Below are 24,305 nucleotides of genomic sequence, written 5' to 3' on the forward strand. Positions count from 1 at the left end.
CTTGTAGATGAACAACATGTTTGTATAAGAATCCTAGGAATTAACTTCAAAAGGTACAGACCTGGACCTTCAAGCATCCTAGCTCCAGGAGATTTGCTGATCTTCAGCCGTGGAGCCAGGATGACATGAAGCCACGATGATGTGAAGCCAGGATGACTAAACCAGGATCATGCACTCCTGACCATCATTTGCATTATTGGAATAGACTGTGCTTGTATGCACATAGAGAATTTTGCAACCCCTTCCTTTAATCTCTTTGTTTTGCTTTCCCTCTCCCTCCTTTTAAAAATCTCTGCCTCCACTGAGAGGTGTAGATGGGCTTTGTGACCTGAGGCCCTCATCTTCCTGGAGATGCGGTCTTTGAGACATGAGTCCGCCATCTTCCCGATGGCCAGCACCTGCAAATAAACCACTGTCCTTAATTTGCAGCAGCGCCTGACTCTGAGTATTGGCTTTTGTAGCTGCAGGCAGCCAGACCTGCTTTTGGTTACAGTGACAGTAAATATCATATGTAGGCTGATAACTGCCAAATTAATATCATCAATTCAGAACCCCCTCTGAAATATTCAATTTTTCTGTTTTAGAAGTTATTGGCATTTTTGGTTTCTACATCCCAAAATTTAAATAGACCAGTTTTGCACCTTCTGCCAAAAAGATAAAGCTGTGTATAAGATAATAAATAAAGAACACAGTTTTACTGTAAAACTTTGATGTTGTTATAATTAAACATTCATTCTAATTTCCATATTCAAGAGTAGGGGAATTTAATTTCAGACAGCTGAACTAGAATCACCTAATTCAGGAAAGCATGTCATATAAGTTTAAATGATTTTCATGCATGCTTGTTGATTACTATTTCATATTTAAGGCTATTTACCTAACAATTAATTCATGTCAACATAATATGCCATGTAATTCTATTGGGAGATATCATTTAGTCTGAGAGATCTTTTGCTTATTTAGAATAGAGTGTTACAACTATACATAGCACTGTTATTTATAGATGAAAGAAGAGTATAGCATTTATCATTAAAGAAGAAATACACATATATACTAGTACAACCAGCTAACACATTTAAAGTGATCTTAGTAAATTATGTTTGTTTTAGTTGCTTTCCTTGGTAAACGTTGTACTTTTTACTTATCTACCAATAAAAAGCTAGCTGTTTTAACCAAGTTGAGAAGTTGAGTTTTATAACTAAAGTATGCAGTCCAAAGAATACTTCTTGTATTTTCAGACTTAAAAATGTCTGAAGTTATGATGTTGAGCATCCTAGAACATTTTGTGTTCTGTTAAGTGTCTTAAATAATTATTTCAACACCTGGAGTTTGCGAATATTCCAAATTATTGTGTTTATCATTATTCCTAGTTGGTCAGTTTTGCTATTATTTCCCACTAGAAAATAACTCTGACTTGAAAGCAATTTCAGACTGCTTTATTTCAACCTTAGAGTCACCAAAATGTTTACTCATTTTCTAAGTTATACTAGCACTACTCATGTTGAAGAAAATACATATTTAAATTGAAGATTGCGGAAATGTTTATTAGAATTTATTATATGAATGCTATGTGAGAGTATAATGAGAAGATGAGTTATTTAACAAACAATGTTGTGAAACTGAAATAAGAACACAGAGGTAGGTAAACTTTTCCTATATGTAATGTGATTAAAAAGCAGTAAAACATTTAATAGAGAAAATAGATTAAAAGTATTAAATATATACACATAAATATATCTACAATATGTAAAACTAGAAGGAAATATAAATATGGACAAAAGCAAAATGGTTTAGGGGTGATATTTTCTGACTTTTTAATATAGAATCTCAATAAATTTAATAATATGGACTATTGATACATTTGGTGACTAGAATTTGATATTGATGTCCTTTAGAGAATTAATGAAAATGAGTAAGAGTGCTATTTAAAGGACAGATGTTCAGAGAATGAAATAAATGTTCATATAAATGAAAACATAGTATCAAATTTGAAAAGTGTTTATGTTAGTGATATTACAGAACTATAAATTAAACAAGTATGTGGTGTGTACTATTGCCTATCAAATTATTAAGTAATTAAAAATTGTAGATCCATTTGAGGTGAATCTGTAGGGACATGTATGAACTCACATATTACTGCTAGTATGATAAATTGGAAACATTTATCAGTGTATTGGGATGGTCACAACAATGATCATACCTTTTATTCTACCCTTTAACTTTTAATTGAGACTTTTCCACAAGAAAATAATCTCAAAATAAAATACAGTGGCAGAGCCAGAGAGAAAGAGATCTTCAATTTTTATATTAATTATGAATATATAGTATAAACTATTGAACAACTATGTTTAAAATAAATAAGTCAGTGTGCTGTATTCTTTCTTTGCAGTGATTGTAAATATCTAAGGGTCTAGATGCAGAAGAGGGATGAAAGGAATAGGGTCAGCCAAAACCACCCTAATAATTTATAATTTTTATTTAATGTAAAGGGTACATCTTTACCAAATTTCTAGCTTTAATTTTTGCATATTTATACCTTAAAAAGGAAAATAATAATTTTATATACTAAAGTATACTGTATACCATAATAAGTATTATAAATCATGGTCCCTCTTTTATATGAATAAAATTAAAACTTGAAAATAGTCAAACAATTTTTTTTTTCTTTTTTTTTGGTTTTTCAATTACAGTTGTCCTATTTTTCCCCCATTACTCCCCCCTCCCAGCCCGTCCCTTCTCCTGCAATCATATCCCTCCCCGTTGTCCATATCCATAAGTCATTTATACATGTTCCTTGACTAAACCCCTCCCTTACTTATCCCCCTTCTCTCCCTCCCCCATCCCCCCCATTGACTGCTATTCTGCTCTTCTATTTAGTTCCTTTGTTTGTGTTGTTCTTTAGTTTCCTGTATTAGGTGATATCATATGGTATTTTTCTTTCTTTACCTGGCTTATTTCACTAAGCATAATTCTCTCTAGTTCCATCCATGTTGTTGCAAATGGCAGGAGTTCCTTCTTTCTTTCTGCTACATAGTATTCCATTGTGTAAATGTATCAGTTTTTTGATCCACTCATCTACAGATGGGCACTTAGGTTGTTTCCAGCACTTAGCTATTGTAAACCGTGCTGCAATGAACATAGGGGTGCATAAGTTCTTTTGAATTGGTGTTTCAAGATTCTTGGGGTATAATCCTAGTAGTGGGATCACTGGTTCATTTTTAATTTTTTGAGGAAATTCCATACTGTTTTCCATAGTGGCTGCACCAGTCTGCATTCCCACCAACAGTGCAGTAGGGTTCCCGTTTCTCTGCATCCTCGCCAGCACTTGTTGTTTGTTGACTTGTTGATGATGGCTATTCTGACAGGTGTAAAGTGGTATCTCATTGTGGTTTTTATTTGAACTCCCTGATGGCTAATGATGTTGAGCATTTTTTCATGTGTCTATGGACCTTCTGTATGTCCTCTTCAGAGAAGTGTTTGTTCAGGTCCTTTGCCCATTTTTTAATTGGGTTGTTTGTTTTCTTGATGTTGAGTCGTATCAGCTCTTTATATATTTTTGAGATCAGTCCCCCGTTTGTGATGTCATTGGCAAATATGTTTTCCCATATGGTTGGTTTCCTTTTCATCTTGCTGATGTTTTCTTTTGCTGAGCAGAAACTCTTTAGTTTGATGTAATCCCATTTGTTTATTTTTTCCTTTATTTCTCTTGCTTTAGGAGATGTCGTCGGCAGCCGTCCGTCTCGAGAGACGATGGTGTAGCTTCTTAAGAGTCTATCTGCACAGCCGAGAATGGCTGTGCAGTCCGACTCGGGAGTGACATGGTAGTATCTGTCTCCTCCCGTGTTGAAGCGACATCTTGCGATGACGCTGAAGCTACAGAGCCTGGGCAGGGTAATATGGAGGGTCTGCTGTTGCCCATGCAGCAGACCCCCCCTCTCTTCGCAGCTGAAGGGTCCAAGGGAAAGACGGAGTCAATACAGCTTGGCTTCAGGTGCGCCGCAGGAGTTGCCGGTGTTGACTACAACGTCAAACCGCCTTAGGGACTCTGGCTCCGGATTTTCTGTCGGGGTTTACTCCCTTAGCCTTTCCCCTGAAGAGGTATGCCGCAAGGCAGCGGAGGTTTTTTGGAGTCAGAGTTTTCCTTCTCTGTTTAGGAGATGTATCCATGAAGAAATTGTTACGTAAGATATCTGAAATTTTCTTGCCTATGTTTTCCTCTAGGACTTTTATGGTGTCACGGCTTACATTTAAGTCTTTGATCCATCTTGAGTTTATTCTCGTGTGTGGTGTAAGTTGGTGGTCTAGTTTCATTTTTTTGCAGGTCCCTATCCAGTTCTCCCAGCACCATTTGTTAAAGAGGGTCTTCTCACTCCATTTTATGTTCCTTCCTCCTTTATCAAATATTAGTTGACCATAGAGGCCTGGGTTTATTTCTGGACTCTCTATTCTGTTCCACTGATCTATATGTCTGTTCTTATGCCAGTACCAGACAGTTTTGATCACAGTGGCTTTGTAGTATTGTTTGATATCTGGTGTTGTGATTCCTCCTGCTGTGTTCTTCTGTCTCAAGATTGCTTTTGCTATTCGGTGTCTTTTTTGGTTCCATATGAATTTATGGAGTATTTGTTCTAGGTCTGTGAAATATGTCATTGGTATTTTAAGAGGGATTACATTGAATTTGTAAATTGCTTTGGGTAGTATGGCCATTTTGGTGATGTTGATTCTTCCCATCCAAGAACATGTTATTTGCTTCCATTTATTTGTATCTTCCTTAATTTCTTTCTTCAATGTTATGTAATTTTCAGAGTACAGGTCTTTTATCTCTTTGGTTAAATTTACTCCTAGGTACTTTATTTTTCTTGTTGCTATAGTAAATGGTATTTTCTTTTTTGTCTCTGTCTCTGATATTTTATCATTGGTGTACAGAAATGCCTTCGATTTCTGTATATTTATTTTGTACCCTGCTATTTTGCCAAATTCACTTATTTAAAAAAAACAGTGGTTAGATGCCGCGAAGTAGGTGGCAATGCCTTAACCGTATGCGTGTTGTTAGGCCCGAGAGCCTCTTCCATCCTTGTCAAGGGGACTGCTAACCTTCTCTCCTTTTATACAACACCAAACAACTTTTTGACATTTTGAGCCCCCTTCTTAAAAATCAGCATATTAACCTTAAATTAACAAGTTAGATTTGAACTACAATAATTGTTAATATATCTGCATTTTATGGCAACAAAACAAACTTAAACACCATACACTGCAGAAATTTGCAGACTGCTAGTACGCTTGATCTGCAATAGCCACGATCAGAATTTGTGATGGCAGGGACAATCGATGTTAGTAAATATAGAACACAGCCCATGATTATGATTGCTTTGCTTAGAAAAGGCGCGCTCTCTCTTTCTCTCTCTCTTCTCTCTCTCTCCACTCCCTCTCTCTCCCTCCCTCTCTCCCCCTTTCTCTCTCCTTGCCTCCCTCCCTCCCAGCCCTTTTCCTCCTTACACCCAATGCTAGCACAAGAAGAGGTTACATGAGCACACAGAGAGAAGGTGACTACCAAAAGCCAAGAGGAGAGGCTTCAGAATGAAACTTACCTTGCTATAGTACCTTGATTTTAGACTTTCTAGACTCTAGTACTGTGAGAAATAAATTTTTATTGTTTATAAGCCACCAATTCTGTGGCATTTTGTTATAGTAGCATGAACAGGTTAATATGGGGCATGGGTCTAAGAGAGAGAGAGAGAGAGAGAGAGAGAGAGAGAAACAGAAAGAGAGACAAAGAGACAGAGAGACAGAGAGAGGAGTGAATGTAGATGGGAGATGACAGAGGATGGCTCTTTCCGGGAAGGGCTTAGGCTGGTAGCATGTGGGCATCTTCTTATCTCTTTAGCAGGACATACTTCAGACAAGTCAGATACTGTTCTGCTGTTAGCCTAGTTGAAGTTCACAGAGTGAAGATCAATCTTTTCCAAGGAGACTGTGTGATAACATAATAAACAATCTTGAAAATAATTACAAATTCTTGCGTAGAAAAGGAACTCCCTAGCCTGTTTGTTTCATTGTTCTTTGGGTCTTCCATTAATACAAAAATGCATCTATAAATGGAATAAAAATATCATGTTTAAGAAAAATATATAATTAAATACTACATCTCATTTTCTGTGGTTAGACAGCAGTTGTGAATAATTTAATATCCACTGCCTCAATAAAGTTATATAGAAAAGTTCTGGAGAACAGATTCATTTTCAAAACTTAAGAAATTAAAAGCAAACAAAAACAAACCAAAAGACCAAACTCGTATTTATTTCTTCCCATTTTAATCAGAAATACCCACTGTTCATGAATATGACTACTTGAAACAGTACTCCTATTTAAGTGTAAGAAACTAAATTATTCAAACAAAATATAGTTTTTTACCTCCCCCTTTTCCCACATTGAAAAGATAGCTGTGATATTCTTTATAGGATGTGGGATTTAGGTACAATTATCTTAGAACAAATCAATTCTTGGTAGTGGCTTTTTTTTTTTCCTCAAGGAGAACATATTTTAAATTTACCTGAAAGGGGGGGAAAAAGTGAAGAGATAAAGTGTTTCTTTGGTTATTGTAGTTTGGATGATTTTAAAATAGTTTGCTTCTTTTATTTTTCCTGTAGGCATGTTTTTCTTGCCAGCATTTTAAAGATGACTACTATATATGATATATAGAATTGGATGTCTTCTTAAGTGCCATTTCATTTTTTATCCTGCAGAAACACCTACCATTTAAATAAAATTACAGTGCTCTTACAAGCAAAAAATAGTCTTTTGTTATCTTTGTATATTTATGCATATTTTGCTTTTATTTTAACTACAAAAACTTTCTCCAGTTATGGCAGCACTAATAACTTGCAGATTGCCAGTTTTTTTTTTTAAATATACAAGTGTGAAGTGTTTAAAAAAGAATCTGATTTGAAAAAAAAAGAATCTGATTTGTAGCTGTCACTATATTGCCGTTACATTCTCGTGTGTGGTTTTGAATGCATTTTGTTTTGTGAATAGATCACTTTTGATCCAGTGAACATTGGAGGAATGTTTGGCTTCTTAAAGCAATAGTTTCAAATTGGCAGCACTTTAACACTGGCTACTTCAGTAAAACCTTGCTAAGTGAATTTGAATTATTTTTCCTGTCTAGTTTCCATCATGTCATTGCTTTCTGTCCAAGTATTATTGTGTTTAGGTATTTGGGAGTTGGAAGCAAATTTCCATATAGATAGTAAACCTTTACTTTTTGCCTGAGTTCTTTAATGATGTCACATTCCAGCACATGACATTTTAGCAATTTTCCTGGCTGCTGCTGTCACTGAGATGGCAAAATTATTTTTTCTCTATTTTTTGGACTTATGTATCATGGTCATTAAATGTCAGCAGCCTGGTTGAAATTTCACAAGAGCAAATTGTGCCAGGTGTTCGCTTTGGAAACTTTAAATATTGAATAATATTCTTTTCCAGGAAGGAATTTCTCATAATGACATTTGAGATAAATTGATATGTGAGCCATTCATAATATTACTAATAGTTGGTAATTTTATTAAGAAAGTATCTAATCCTGCCTAACTCTATAGGATTATAGTACAAAATATGGTCATTCTGCCCTTGTAAAAGATATTTTATTTTATTTTATTTTAAATATTTATTTATTTGTTTATTTTATTTTTTTATTTTTAGAGAGAGGGGAAAGGAGAAAGAGAAGGAGAGAAATAACACTGTGCAGTTGCCTCTCATGTGCCCCCCAGCTGGAAACCTGACGAGCAACCTAGTCATGTGCCCTGACTGGGAATTGAACCAGTGACATTTGGCTCGCAGGCCGACGCTCAATCCACTGAGCCACAGCATCCAGGGCTCAAAGACATTTCATTTTAATATTATTTTATGTTCTAGTTTAGGCTTGAAATTAAAACTAATTGGTAGCTAATTTTACAGTGACTTAAATCTGCAGTATGACAGTTCATTTATATCAAATGACACAAGAATTTTGACATTTAAACATTTTTTAAGTATAACACAATTTCAAGTACTTTCAAGAGACTTTGTAATTTATCTAATTAGGAGGAAAATGAGGGTAGAACTTCACGTTTCTGACCCATGACATGGAGATTATGTATGTTCTTCAATAGACTGAGAATTAAGTAAGAAACACTATTAAAAATGGCTAAAATTTAATTGATTTACCATGCCCACTATTGGTAAGGGGGGAACTGGAACTCTCATACACTGCTGGTGGGAATATAAAATGCTACAACCACTTTGGAAAACAGCTTGGCAATTTCTTAAAAAATTGAACAAATACCTTCCATATATTCAAGCTATTCTTCTCTGGGGTAGTTACCCAAGATAAGTTTAATGTACTTTTGTATGCTATATTAATGCCAAGAATGTTTACAGATATTTATTATAGCTTTGTTTGCATCAGCCTAAAAATGAAAATAACCCAAATATCCATCAACAGGTGAATGTATAAACAAGCTGTGGTATAACTATCGTCGTTGGCAGCCGTCCGTCTCGAGAGACGATGGTGTAGCTTCTTAAGAGTCTATCTGCACCGCCGAGAATGGCTGTGCAGTCCAACTCGGGAGTGACACGGTATCTGTCTCCTTCCGTGTTGAATCGACATCTTGCGATGACGCTGGAGTGTCCTCTCCAGTGGAGCTGAAGCTACAGAGCCTGGGCAGGGTGATATGGAGGGTCTGCTGTTGCCCATGCAGCAGACCCCCCCTCTCGTCGCAGCTGAAGGGTCCAAGGGAAAGACGGAGTCAATACAGCTTGGCTTCAGGTGCGCCGCAGGAGTTGCCGGTGTTGACTACAACGTCAAACCGCCTTAGGGACTCCGGCTCCGGATTTTCTGTCGGGGTTTACTCCCTTAGCCTTTCCCCTGAAGAGGTATGCCGCAAGGCAGCGGAGGTTTTTTGGAGTCAGAGTTTTCCTTCTCTGATGTGCCCTGACTGGAAGATCGAACCAGCGACACTTAGCTCGCAGGCCGATGCTCAATCCACTGAGCCAAACCAGCCAGGGTATAACTATACAATGTAATAATACTTGGTAATAAAAAAGAAGGTAGTTTTGATATATAGTACAACATGGGTGAATCTCAAAATAATTATATTGATTAAAAGATGCTGCACACAAAAAAGTACATAATAGATGATTTGATTTATAGAAAATTTCAGGAAGTACAACCTAATACATAGCACAAAAGAGCAGAATAATAGTTGTCTGGAGTCACGGGGTGGGGAGGAGCTAAAGGCAGGATTACAGAGTAGCATGAGAGGTAAGGTGTATACAGTATTTTTATCTTAGCCATTTTATCTTTTATAACAGAATATCATGGACTAGATGACTTAAACAACAAAAATTTATCACAGTTGTGGAGGGTGGGAAGTTTGAGATTGTGGTACCGCAGACAGTACCTCCTCGCTGTATCCTCACATGGTGGAGAGAGAGATCACCGCTTGCGTCTCTTCCTATAGGGGCACTAATCCCTTTCATGCGGGCCTCACTCTCATAAGTGAATTGCTTCCCATACACACCACCCCCTTATACTATCACAATGGGGATTAGAGTTTCAGCATATGAATTTTGTGGGGGTCACAAACATTCAGTTCTTAGCAGTTACTTTGGAATGAAGCATATGTTGATCTTGATTTTGGTGTTGATTTCAGTAATGTGTTTGTATGTATAAAAACAATCAAATTGCTTACTTTAAATGTTTGTAGTTATTATATATCAGTTGTACCTTAGTTAAGCTGTTAAAAAATTAAGCATGGCAACATGTGTGAACCCACCTGCTATGCTGCTTAGGAAATGACAATCTCACAATGCATGGCATTAAACTGAAATGATAAAGTAAATGATAAGGTAGGGGAAATGAGGGACAGTTTCACTTCTACCCCAAAGATAAAATGACTAAACAGAAGTTTCTCTTTTGGTGAGAAAATTGCTATTTCTTTAAGGATTGGGGCCACACTCACTCCATTTTAGTCACTTGTCTGTACATGTGAATAAATACTGTACCAGGTCATAGACTCTTCAAGTGACTGCTGAAACTGGAACTCACTGAAATTGCCCAGACTGAAGAGGAGCAATAACTGAGGAATGTGAAGAGAGAGAGAGAGGGCTGGGCTGAACAGGTCAAGGATACTGTGTTTCTCAATGGCTTTATGCAAACTGGAGAAATGAGGGACCTATTTGTGAATGGAGGTGCCTGTAGTCATCTCTGGCAGTTCTTTTTCCTGGCAAGTAGCATGGAGTCTCCTACTTGGATCTCAAATAAGGTATTTGGAGTAGGAGAGCCATAAACATGAGTATACTTGGGAGGCAAATGCTATTACACTTCTGATGACCAGATTCTGTGATAAAATAATGATAAAGACAATGAAAGAGACAGCTATTAACTCTTAAGACCCTTTATCATTACTCCTAAAACAATAGATGACATATAGTTGTTACTAGCACTTCTGATTATAGATTTGTAATATATTCAAAACATGGCTGGTCTGGAGGACTGGGCAGATCTTGAACTGAATGCTTTTAACTATCATCATCATCATCATCATCATCATCATCATCATCACTTCATTGAGTGGCTGCTATGTGCTGGACTCTGGGCTGAGTGCTTTTCAAGCATTTAATTTTCACAATTAGTCTCAGAAAAGACTTGCCTGAAAGCTTTTTCTCCCTCTCCTCTTCCCAAGATCAAGTCAGAATCTCAATTTATATGGTTTTATAGCACCCAGTACACCTCTTTAACACTTGTGACTATTGTAGTCTGACTATTGTAGTCATATAATGGACTGAACAATTAGTGGATGTATCTATATTCTCTCTAAAATGTGGACCCGGAGTTGTCTTATTTATAGCACCTTACACATACTTAAAGCTTAATACTATTTGTTGAACGTGCGATTGAATAAAATAGCATTATAATATACGTTTTATGGTATGGCAATAAATACTCTGTGATACAGTGATTCCAAGTTCTGTATAACAATTATTTGTTTACAGATTATTTTAATTTTAAACTAGTTAAAAATACTAAACAGAAATATGAGCAAGAAGACTGAAAACAAGCATAGAGATTGGGGTAATGGAATGTTGTAGACGTTAAATCAGATAGAAAAATCCTCTGGGATTGGTTCTTTTCAGGGACTGTTAAACCCATCCATTGATAAATACCTTCATCACTGATCTAGGGTATTTATGGCATATGATCAGCATGCTGATGGTTATACCTGGCATTTTGGAAACTAAATAATAATAAGACTGCATTCATTCATATATTTATATATATATATATATATATATATATATATATATATATATATATGTATTTGCCATAAGTTGTTCACCCAGCCAAGCATACATCATTAGCAAATATAACTTTTATCATATATATTTTTAAATACAATACGCTTAGGTAGTGCTTCTAACTAGTTTTCATTCTTACTATTAAACAGTGAAAAATTTTCAAACCCAATGCAATAGGAAATAATTTAAATATTAAAATCATTCAAAGGAAAGATTCATAGTTATAATTCATTTACCTTGTCTAATATAAAATCATATTTTGTGTGTTTTTACGGTTACTTTTTGTTGTTGTTAATAACAATTAAAACTTAGGGTTAATCATTAAGGTAAAAAATTCTTCATGATAAAGTAAATAACCCAAAATATGTTCGTGAATCAGACCAGGGCATGGTAATGTGGGTGCTTTTAAAAGCTGAACACTTGACTAAGACACAGAGAAGTATGGGTTGAAGTCAAAAATGTGCACTGGTACTTTAGAGTATCACTGATAACATCTCTTCTCCTTTATCCAGAACCTTTTCAAAACCAGTAAGATCAAAGCCTTGATACACTATCTCAGGAAAACAAATGTTTTTAGGTACTCAAGGAATATAAAGGCATAAAGAATATATTACAGACACATCTCTGGATACACAAACGATAAGGATATTCTTGATAAAAATGATTTAATCAAAGAGAAAGAAAAATAAAATAGTCGCTTTGTGAAAGTGACAGCAAAGGGAATCACATATATCAGTGAGAGTTCCAAGAATATTCACAAATGCTACAATTGTCTCATTTTAAATACTGTTTAGGAAGAATATGCTGGCTGCTTTTTTTCCCCCTGTTAGACTACTTAAGTAAAAGTGTGTTTTATGATTATGTTATGGGAGTGTTCCTGTAAACTAAAATTTCTGGATATATAATGTATAAAATTAACTTTAAAAATAATGTTTCTACTTTAACCTGCTGGTTAATATTTTTAATTATTTTAATTTATTTTATTTTTTTATTTTCCAATTACAGTTGACATTTATTATTATTTTATAGTAGTTTTAGGTGTACAGCATAGTGGTTAGCCATTTATATAAATTTACAAATGATCCCTCCGATTAGTCTCATACCCACCTGACACCATATATAGATATTAAAATATTATGACTATATTCTTCATACTATACTTTACATCCCCGTGACTGTTTTGTAACTACCAAGTTGTACTTCTTAATCCTGTCACCTTTTTCCCCAGCCTCCCTATCCCCCTTCCATCTGGCACACATCAGTTTGTTCTCTGTATCTATGAGTCTCTTTCTGTTTTGTTTGTTTATTCTGTTACTTAGATTCCACATATAAGTGAAATCATATGGTATTTGTCTTATTTGTCTGACTTACTTTACTTAGCATAATATCCTGTTGGCCCATCCATGTTGTTGCAAATGGCAAGATTTCATTCTATTTTATGGCCGAATACTATCCCATTGTCTATGGTACCACACCTTTTTTACCCAATCATCTTGTCATTATTTTAGGTCCTCCTATAGTTTGGGTAGTTCCCTACCTTTTGAGGCAGAGCTCTCAGCCATTACTGAAACCAAAAACCCCTTCCCAGACTTCGTGTAGCTTAGTGTAGTGTGATAGACTTTGACTTGACTTTGACTTGTGCAGCGGGGGCCTCCCTGACTGCTCTGTCAGTTGGTGGCTGCAGCTGTGCTAATTCTACTCAATTTCTTGAGAAAACACAAGCAGCTAACCTGATAGCAGCAACTTCCCTTGGAAATGTTGAGGGTGCAGCTGGGGTATCAGTATCCAGTGGTGGGACCTCTCTTGTAACTTGTATGTTATGTAACATAATATATAATATATAACATTCTTGGTGTATTATTTTATATAATATACATACAGTGTTTGATAATGTATTAGTGTGAATGTTTACATTCATATATAAAAATGGATGTCCTTAGGTAACAGTCCATACCACTATTTCCCTATACATTTGGGAATATGATATATAGTTTTTGTTAGTTTTCTCAATATACAGGTGAGTTGTGGGCTGAGATAGTAAAATGTTGCTTTTCTTTTTTTTAACATAAAGGAGTATATTGGCTTGGGATTTTTTCAAGAAAATTTTACATAAATTCCTGAAGAACATAGATGTTTCATACTCATTTACAAAACAGGAGAGAAAAGAGCTGCGTGTGGAGGAGTTGCTCTTGTGTCCCTGAGGGCCGCATACCCTGGAGACCTGTGGTGCTTCCGCTTCTCCAAATGGTGAGGTGTGGAGCTCCCGTGACCTTTTTTTTTCTCCTCAAGACTCTTATCTGTTGATGCTGCTATTTCCTGGTATTTGTACAAGTTACTGTAATGCTTTTAGTTTCCTTCTTATCAGCTAACATTTGGCCCAAGTTCATCATTTTGGGGAGTGGGGGATAGAAGGAAATGTGGAGTTCAGGGATTACAAGTGACTTGGTCTCCCAGATTCAAGAGAGTGCATGTTGTGCTGGGCTTGAGACCTATGCAACCATGAATGGTTATAATAGTGGGGCAATATCGTTTAAAACTGGCTTCAGAAAACTTAAAGCATGAGTAATCTACAATATGTCATACTGCCCAAAAGTAGGCATTTCGAACTAGTTTCAAAATAAGAATACTGTGGAAGACATAGGTTGATATTTGAAGCCTTTTATGTGCTCCTCAATGACAGAAAGAAAGCAGAAGTACTTAATAATTTTCTGCTTTGATCTTTTTTGTTTTTAATTATCACCTGAGGATATGTTTCACGCCCTGACCAGGGATTGAACCTGCAACCTAGGTATGTGCCGTGACCTGGAATGGGGAATGGAAACACAGCCTTTTGGTGTACGGGACAATGCTCCAAGCAGCTGAGCCACCGGGACATATCTTTGTGTTGTTGTTGTTGGTGGTGGTGGTGGTGGTTTGTTTGTTTTAAATCAAGGAGAAAGAGCTTCAAACTCTAGAGGTAGAACAAAGATGGCTAACAGAAATTTGATGCCTTAAGAAATGTTGAATAGTAAGTGAACCCTTAGAGAAAGAAAGTTTTTTTCTTTAGTCCAGATTTACCATGTAGGGGTCTTGGAAACATCATTAGTCATCTTTACAGATTGAAAGAACTGAAGATTTATGAGATTAAAGATAATTTTCCAAAAGGATTAATAGAATTTATAAATTATTAAATTTAAAGCCAAACTTTGGCAAAGTTCAAAACAGATTATGAAAATGTGTGAGCTATTAGAAAAGCAGTAGTAACTAATACACGATGGTGTGACTTCCAGAATCCAAGAACAAATCATGCTGTACTAACTTGTGTTGAATTAATTAGAGAGAGGTCATGAGATTGAGGTACTTAATTTATGTAAGCAAACCAAAACCTAAGCCTGCATGTAATGCCTCAAGGTTAAGAAATCAAAACCTAAGGACAACCAATCACAGACAACTACGCTTGCAGCCATTTACGCCATGGCCAAAACTTTCCTTCTGGCTCTTTGCTACAAGAGTCTTGTCCCTAGGTCCTGTTGATATCGTGCTTCTAACCACTTCTGCTTTGGTACTGCCTTATTCCAATGGATTTTTGCTCAAATAAACAAAATTTTTAGTATGCTTCAATTTATCTTTTAACACTTGACATCTCTTTTTTTAAAGTTACTACATTGGGGAACTTTGTGTATGTGGTGACTCTAGATTGTTTTACAGAAGGTCCTTTTATAGTCTTATGGAGTAGATGGGAAAGTATGGGCTCCAGGAATGGTTAGCTTAGTTATTAGTTAGGAAATTAATCCATTATTTAATGGGATAGTGTGTCTCGCTTTCTGTGGGAGGTTACTTCTGATGTGTTGCAAGATTCCATCCTTGGGACCACCCTATTCTGAAGTTTATCAGTGACTTGGATAGGCACTCGGAGGCCTGCCTGGTAATTCTGTGTAAGAGATCTGTCCAGAAGGTGTCCAGCCATGTAATTTGAAAAGCAAAGACATTTATTGAAGAAGCTACACGATACAAGAAACATTGCACATAGGACAGTGATGCCTCAGTCCCCTTCAAAGTAGGCACCTTGAGATTTCACACAGTTCTCCCTATCACCATCAGCTGCCCCAGAGTATTTTCCTGAATCTCATTTATGGTATGAAATCGCTTCCCTTTCAAAGGTGATTTTAGTTTTGGGAAAAGCCAGAAGTTGCAGGGTGTCAAATCTGGGCTATAGCGGGGCTGAGTCACCTGGGTGATTTGATGTTTTGCCCAAAAAAACTCTGCACAAGAGGTGATAGATGAGTGGGTGCATTGTCATGTTGAAGCTGCCAATCACCAGTTATGCATAACTGTGGCCTTCTGAATCATCTGAGTAGTTTCTGCAGAGGAATATTCAAGCTTAATGCAAAATCTGATGCAGATCCGTGGCTCTACTTGCTCTGTCATTTTGAATGAGACGGTCACACAGTACACATGCTCGCTCAACTGACTAGTACAGTGAATTCGTCATTGTTCATGCATGTACATTCCAGTCTACTCTGCTTGGCTGCCAGGTAACATCAATGTCGTGCAAACTGTCCTTGTTTTATTAACAATGGCTGGACTTTTTCTGTATAGACCTTGAATATCTGAAGTAGTGGGATGGTTAGTAAAAGGCAGGGAGGTAGAGCACAGACTTTGAAGTTACACAGACTAGCTATGAATACAGATCCCAAGGCAAGTTAATTTTAAAGATTTTAGATCTCTATATTCTTATCTTTAAAATAACTAATGTTTTGATATTACAAAAAAGTAGATACTCATCAGATGTTAACTAATTTACTTCTTGGTTGAAGACTAAAGATAAATATTTCAAGCAACTGAAAAACTGGTCTTTAATTAACAGGATGATAAAATATTTTGTTCAAGTATAAAACTAAACATAACTTATTGAAATTAACCACTTATACAGAATATACTTGTGCGAGAGAGAGAGAGAGAGAGAGAGAGAGAGAGAGAGAGAGAGAGATCCTTAAGCGTTTTTTGACTGATTTCAAGTAATAATTAATATCACTGACAAAAATCCCAGGTTGTATCACTATAGTGACTTGGTTTAAGTACAAATTAACGTGTTAAATTTGAGCCCTTGATTTTGAAGAGAACATTGACAAAATCGAATTTGGTTGAGTGATGGATCCTGAAACCATAACTTTGGAAAAACAAGTGAAGAAATGGAATGTTTAACCTGGAAATAAGAAAATAGAACCCTCTTTAGATATATATGATAGGCCTGCATGAGGCTGCGAGATTAGAGAGAAGTGTTTTACATGGCTCCAGAGTGAACAACAAGGACCAACTGTACCGTTTACAAGAGCTAATTAGAACTTCCTTAAAATTTAAGTTACGCACATTATAGATCCTGTCTCACTGGAGGTTGAGTTCACCATTGCTGAGTTTTCTCAGGCTGGATAAGCTCTCAACAGAGATGAATCAGGCTGCATTATTGTGTGGGTTTTGGGAGACTACTGTCAGAATTGGAGTTCTGTAGGCAGATCAAACAAGACCTCCAGAAACTGAATACATTGCTCAGGTGGACTACATATAATTAGGAGTGATATGAGATTAACTATGAGTAACTTTAAAAATTTAAATATGACATGGAATTCAAATCATTATTTTTTGGAGTGGGTGTTTTAAGTAAAACATGATCCAGTTGGGAAAAGGAACAAATTCCGAACCTTAAGTAGAGTTTCTCCCTTAAGCAGTAATGGATTGATTAGTCCATTTGTAAGTCCAGTGCACTGATACCAAAGTGACCCAAGGAATGTGTAGTGTGTTGAACAAATGTTAAAATAAAAGTTTATTTTGTTGTTGTTTCTTCCTCTAGTCTCCAAATATCTATAATCTTAAATTCTAAACTTAAGTTCCAATTTAAAAGAATAACATTCTTTGGCTCTTAAAATGTTATCTTGAAACCTGTTAGAAGCTATGAGTTATGTTTCACAGCCACATTTTCCAACTACATTTATCAGAAAGTATTTAAAAACATGTTCATGTGAGTATACCTATATAAGGCACAGGTAGCACTTCTGTTGATATTGAGGAGAGAAAAGTAACATACTTCCTCTTTTTATATTATATCTGGGAGTGTGGTATTATCATATTGCCAGCACTGCTCAGTATTGGTGAGATTTATGGACAATACCGATAAAAATGAAACCACAGTTAAGCTAGTCATCATACATGTAAGAATAATGTTTATAAGAGTAAATGAAGCCATTGTCTTGAGTGCTGTGGCTCAGTTGGTTAGGCATTGTTGCACAAAGCAAAGTGTTGCTAATTGGATTCCAGGTGGGGGCACATGCCTGGGTTGCAAGGTTCCGTCCTAGGTCAGGGTGTGTATGAGAGGCAACTGATCAATGTTTCTCACATCGATGTTTCTCTCCCCTCTTTTACCCTTTCTTTCCCACTGTCTAAAAATAAATAAATAAAATGTTAAGAAAGATTAAATGTGGCATGATTGTATTAAGCAAGTGTCATCCCATTACATCCTACCCATATTCCCTGCTCCTTGAATACTTATTTCAGGATGTATTGTCATAATTTCTTATTGACTGAGAAAGCTATCAAAAAGAACCAAAAGTCAGGGCAATAGCCAAATTAAGACTGCAATGAACAGTAGAGAAGGTTTACTGGAATGCACTGTATGTAAGAGCCGATATGCCATTGTTCACTCAGGAAAAGATGGGGTCACTTGTCTTAAGGAATTTGGAATTAAGCTCAGTGTTGTTTCTCCTGTCCTCCTCTCCCTCCTCCTTTTCTCATCCTCCTAATTCTCTTCTCTTCTCTCTTCTTACTTCTTTTTATTACTCCTCTTTTTTCTTCTGTTTTTGGGTGTTTTCTTTTTACATTTTTTCTTTTGGAAATATAACATGCAATCAGGGAAGTCCATAAAGCTGAAAGTGTGGTTTAATGAATTATTATGAAGCACAATTCTTGCAGTTATCACCAAGTCAAGGAAAATAACACTGCCGGTTCTCCCGTGTGTCCCTTCCCAGTTCTAACCTCACCCACTTCCTAATTCTGTTCCTTTCTTTAAAAAAATGTACTGCTATGGATGCATGCCGAAACAACATTGTTGGGTACCTGTTTTTGACTTTTATATAAATGTAATTGTACTATAAGTAGTTTACTTTTTTTTTCATTCACCATGATGATTTACTTATATTGTTATGTATAGTTGTAGTTTATTAATTCTCATTGTGATATAATACTCTATTGTGTGTCTGTACCACAATTTATTTATCCAGTCCACTGTTGGTGGAATTTGGCATTGTTTCCAGTTTGATATATTAAAAACAATGCTTCTGAGGACATTATTGTATATGTCTCTTGATGTTTCCTCTTCATGAGTTTCTGTAGGATACATACCTTGGAGTAGAATTTCTGTAGCATGTGTGGTTTCTAACTTTACTAGGAAAGGGAATGCTTTCCAACGTGTTTTATTTTTCAATTTATATTCATACTGAATATATATTTTTTACTTTTCATAAATATGTTGCATTCCCAGGCTTCAATAAGGATGGTGTTTAGTGTCTTTATTTGCAGCATAATTTTGCATTTCCTTGGTTATTATTGAAGTCAAGTACCTTTTCATGTATTTCTTTACAAAATGTGCTTTCTTTTACGAATCTTATCTAGGTCTGTTTATATTACAGATACTAATCCCTTGTCTGCTACATGTGCTGCAAATTCTTGTCCCGTTTGGTGGCTTGCCTTTTTCCCTTATTTATGATGTCTTTCGATGAAGCACTTTATTTGAATATAGTCACATTAGTGAGTTCTGAAATATAGATACCTTCCATTAGAGAGAATCAATTTGCTTCTGCCAGGCACCTGGAGGTACATTGAGTCTAACACCAACCAAATTTAAGCCTTGAGTTTCCTTGGTGGGTCTTCATAATGCCAATCTGGACTGAAAATCTGTTCTATTTCACCTCTACCATGAATTTAAATTGGCAATTCCAAAAGGAAACTGTATTTGCTTCTGCCAGGGTGATCTCCTGTTAGATCCTCCACTCAGTGTCAATCTGGGAGTTTTATTTCAGTCACCTATTACTAGTGAGGTTATCAAGACAAATGTTCAAATCTGCAGGAATCTTGAAATTTGTCAGAATTGGCAGATGTACCCATGCAAAGATGTATTCCATGCCAGCTTACCTCTCTAGGTTCCTGTTTTTACTTAGATATTGACCTGACTATTTCTTACTGTCTTGTCAGCTCTTGGATGCATAGCCTATCTACCTACCTACTCACCTACTTACCTTTTTTTGGTCAGCCTCTGCATCTTGTCCACAGACTGGTTCCCTGTACCCACAGAGCCATGTGCCTCATTAGAGGGGCTATGTTAACACTGCTTCCTCCCTCCCTTCTGTCTGTCTCCCTCCCTCCTTCACTTCATCCTTCCTCCCTCCCTTCCTCTTCCCTGCTTCCCTCCCTCCCCTTTCCTCCCTCTGTTCCTTCCTTCCTTTCTTTCCCCATCCCTCCACCCACTCCCCTTTGGCAATCATCAGCTTATTCTCTCATCTATGAGTCTGTTTCTGTCTTGTTTATTCAATTGTTTTGTTTTGTTTTTTAGATTCCATATATAAATGAAATCATATGGTATTTGTCTTCCTCTGATTTAGTTCACTTAGCAAAATACCCTTTAGGTTCACCCATATTGTCGCTAATTGCAAGATGTCTTTTTAAATGGCTGAATAATATTATTTTATATATAGATACCAAACTTCTTTATCCATTTCATCTATCAATGGACATATAGGTTGTTTTCATGGCTTAGCTATTACTAATGATGTTGTAATGAACATAGGGGTGCATATATCTTTTTAAATTAGTGTTTTTGTTTTCTTCAGATAAGTATTAATACTAGAAGTTGAATTGCTGGACTGTATGGCACCTCTATTTTTTATTTGATGCTTTTTAAGTAATTTATATATTTTTAAAGTACCCAGCATTTTTCTAGAATTTTTTTCAGTGGAGAAAAATCGGTTTGAAAACTTAGGTCATCATTAGTGCAGACTAGCAGGTCTCCTGTAGTTCTTTAGCAACCGAATATGAACTTCTTTTTAACTGCCAAAATACACATGCTCGGGTCTCACCATGGGGAATCTGAATTAGTATGCCTGTGGAACAAGTCTAATTTTAAGTGTCTTCCCATGTGATTCTGTTCTGCAAAATGACTGAAGTATCATTGTAAAAATAATATCTGTCTCTCTGTCATTTATCTGTCTATCGATAGATAGAAACAACACAGACTGTTTTACAAAGAAACAGTACAGACTATTCTAATTTATAAATTTAAAGCATATTAGAATCAATAAATTAGAATAGTAACTTAGGTTGTCTGTATTGCATTTGGATCCAAGATGAGTCAACATCCAACAGACAGTGTGTCCAACTGGAGTAGGAGCTGTTGCAACCCATCCTCTGCTCTGTAGAGATTCTTCAACAGGAATATTGACAGGGAATGCATTTGCTCTTTGGTACTATAGCTCCTGTAAGGTGCAAACCAAATTCTTAGTACTTTGAGCATCTATGAAAGCCCCTGGGCATCACCCAAGGATACAGGGGGTACATTTCCTGGCTGTGAGGTTTCTGCCTTTTACTCTCCTTGCCACCAGGAATTCAAAATTAATAATTCATAACTCCTCCCTCCTTCCCATTACTTGTGTGTAAGGTACTTTTAAAATAGTTCAGTATAGAGTGAAATATATGTGTGTGATCAAGTTTACTTTCTACTCTAGGCATGGTCCATTATATATAAAGGAACTTAAGGGGTGTCTGCAATCCAAAGTGGTCACTAAGAGCACTTCAGATATTGTGCTGTGAATATAAACCACAGAATTCATTAATTAGTGACATGTATGGTAGAAGTAATTCTCCAATGGTGAGATGAATGTGGCTCATTAGGGGTTGTGTAGGTACCTCCATTCTTTGCATGAAAGATGCATAGAAGAATCTTGCAGGTAGAACAGCTAATATCTTCAGGGTAATTCACCTAGATTGAGACTTCCAATATTTCCACTCAAGGGAGCATCTTTTCTCCTGGTTTGACTAGAGGGTTACCTGATCCACCTGAAATAGTGAAACTTTCATGCAGAGTGATGGCTGTAGTGCCTAAAATGACTAAGAGAAAGGAGTTTTAAGAGTCTACAGTAACAGGTGGCATGGTAGTATTTGTGCCTGCTTGCTAATGCTTGTTTGCACTTGTGGCTGAGTTAAATCTAAGACTTGTTTTCACAATAAACATGTTTTGCTGATTATATGAGGCTACTTACATGTTTATTAAAAAGAATTAGACCGTTGTGACTGGCCCAATTGGTGTAAATCTGTTCATAGCACCTCTTCTTACCCTATTTTCCTTCAAGAATATCTTTATTTAGGGAAACCTACTTCTCTTGCTTACAAGGGAAAGAGGAAATTTTTTCTGTTTTTTTTTTGTTAACATTTTTATATTTATTTTTAGAGAGAGGAGAAGGGAGGGAGAAAGAGAGGGAGAGAAACATTGATTGGTTGCCTCTTACATGCCCTCAACTGGGGACCTGGACCACACCTAGGCATGTGCCCTGACCAGAAATTGAACCAGTGACCTTTTGGTTTGTGCGGGGATGCTCAACCCACTGAGCCATATCAGTCAGGGCTGGGACTCTTCTGTTTTATACAGGAACAGTCATTTCATTTATTATATCCTGTGCCCCCCACCCCACCTTTTTTTACTTGTTAGACCACTAGCTAACATAATGATAGCAGTTAAAGCATGAGCTTTTAACCCAGAGAAATAGACAATAATAATAAATTTCAAGCATGAGGACTCTAAAGGTGCAGCAGTCTGGAGCTATTTAGACTAGAAGTAGACATTTCACTTATCTCTGCTGATTCTGAGAGCATTCGTTTCCTAGATCATTGTTGCAGACAGTCGGTTTTTGAGTGCTGTTAATTATCTAACTCAGTCATCCCAATGACCATTTGAGAAATATATTCTTATTCCCATTTGGTTGGTAAGCAATCCAAAGCTCAGACAGACCCAAATAATTTGATGGACTTGAGCACTGAGCCTAGAACTTCAAAATGCTTGTGCTTTTGGTATTCTATTGTGCTGCTTACAGTAATTATTGGTGTTTATTATAATGACTTTATGCCAGTGTTCAAACTCTAAGTTATGTTTAACAAAATATACTTCAGGAGTCAAGAAAGCATTCTTTTTATTCCTCATTCTATAACTGAACATAAATAGGGGTTTGGCTCTCTGTTTGCACAAAAACCAAACTTGTGAGGCAGGTGCTGGAACAAAAAGAAGGTAGTTTATTCAGGTGCTGCACAACCTGGGAGAATGTTGGACTCCCAGCTTCAAAACTCTCCCTTTTTCTGCCATGAAAGAAGTCCAAAAATGGCCTCAGCAAGCCCAAGAAAAAAGCCAGTGTCCAGTGTTCCTGCTCCATTTTAAAGTACAGTCCTTCGGAGCCTGCAGGCGGCTGCTAAGCAGCCTTAGTCCACGTCCATGGCGCTTAGCTAGTTCTTGGCTCCAGTCTGTCTTAAGCAGGCCCCGCCCCCTCCGAGCCTGTGTGTGGAGCCCACACTACCATGGGCCATGCAGCTGCTGGAGCCACGTGGTCGCATGTGCCCATGTGAGAGAGCACGTGAACACATGAGTGAGAGCATTACCAGGTGGCAAGTGTCCCTCCTGGGGGCCATGGGGCAGGTAGTGTTAAGACCACGTGGCCCAGGGAGAGGACAGGCGAGTGTACCATGTGAGTACAGGTAATGAGCAGGTGAGCGATCAAGAGTGAGCCTCCTTATTCCCCTGGGATTATATTAGTTTGGGTGTAGGGTGAGCCAGGTACTTTCTCCAAATGACCAATCAACTTCCCAAACTTTCGTGCTCTTTGGGTGGGGTCAACCTCCCAACCAACCCCTTTTTTTCCCAGGCTAGGTTGACAAGCCTCTTTGGTTCAGCATCTCCCCCTGCACCATTTTGACTTCTATGGTGCATGTGCCTGCCTTCCCCTGGTCCCACCATCCAATCTGGTACTGGAAGGAGGGGGGTGGGATTTTATCTCCATTCAATCATCTTGCTAGCTTTTCAGGCTTGGGCCCTTATCCATTGATATTTTTTCTAGCTTTCTGGGTGCTCAGCATAAAAACCTCCCTCTGCCACCATCTTGACCAATGAGGGAGACTCCCCAGTGCTCCATGGAGCTCTGGACAGACTGTCTATCAGTAACAACACAAGGACATTTTTTCATTGTATTTAGAGAGAGAGAAGAGAAACATCAATGTAAGGAGAAACAGATTGGTTGCCTTCTTGTACACACCCCAACCGGAACCTGAACTCGAAACCCAGGCATGTGCTCTGACCAGGAATTGAAACTGCAACCTTTTGGTGTACGGGACATACTCCAACCCACTGAGCCACAGCAGCCAAGGCCAGGAGGCATGTTTTTTATGTTAGAAAGATTAATACTGGTTGTTTAACATAAGCAATTAAAATGGTAATTAAAAGTAAAAACTATGATGAAAGCTAGCTAGCAAATGTATGCCTATGACCACCAATTCTGAGGTTTGTTTAGGATAAACTTTTACTATATAACTACTATCTACCAAAGCATAAACAAACATAAAGCTATCTATTATTAGGGAAAATATATGTGTTACAAAGGAATTAAAAAGACTGAAGAATAAAGTAGAATGACTTGTGTTATAATGTCTGGTAGAATGGAAATGCTAGGTAGTAATAAAAAAATAATTCACCAAAGTGCATTTCATTAACATGTTTAGTGTTAGTTAAAGGCAAGAAAACTCCAGATTGTGAAACCTAAGTGTCACCTTAAAGTAAATATGAAACCCAGAAGCTGTTCTGATGAACCATTGGTGCCAGCAGGACTGAATTGTGTGTGGTCTTTCATTAGTATAACTCAGCCACCGTGCAGACTAGAATGCAGAACAATTTCTCCAATATGAAGAAAGAG

At 37.0% G+C, this 24,305-nt stretch overlaps 1 protein-coding gene and 1 non-coding gene across 2 annotated transcripts in view; one reads left to right on the forward strand and one right to left on the reverse strand.

The window, feature by feature from the left end:
* Positions 1-24,305, forward strand: part of PRKD1 (protein kinase D1) — a 328,190-nt gene that overhangs the window by 112,962 nt on the left and 190,923 nt on the right. The window lies entirely within an intron of this gene.
* On the reverse strand, positions 4,991-5,116 carry LOC150015951 (U6atac minor spliceosomal RNA). The gene has a single exon (XR_016510378.1). It is a non-coding gene; the product is annotated as a U6atac minor spliceosomal RNA (small nuclear RNA).

Source organism: Furipterus horrens, unplaced genomic scaffold, assembly GCF_987537825.1.
Source record: "Furipterus horrens unplaced genomic scaffold, mFurHor1.1.pri manual_scaffold_3, whole genome shotgun sequence".
NCBI lineage: Eukaryota > Metazoa > Chordata > Mammalia > Chiroptera > Furipteridae > Furipterus > Furipterus horrens.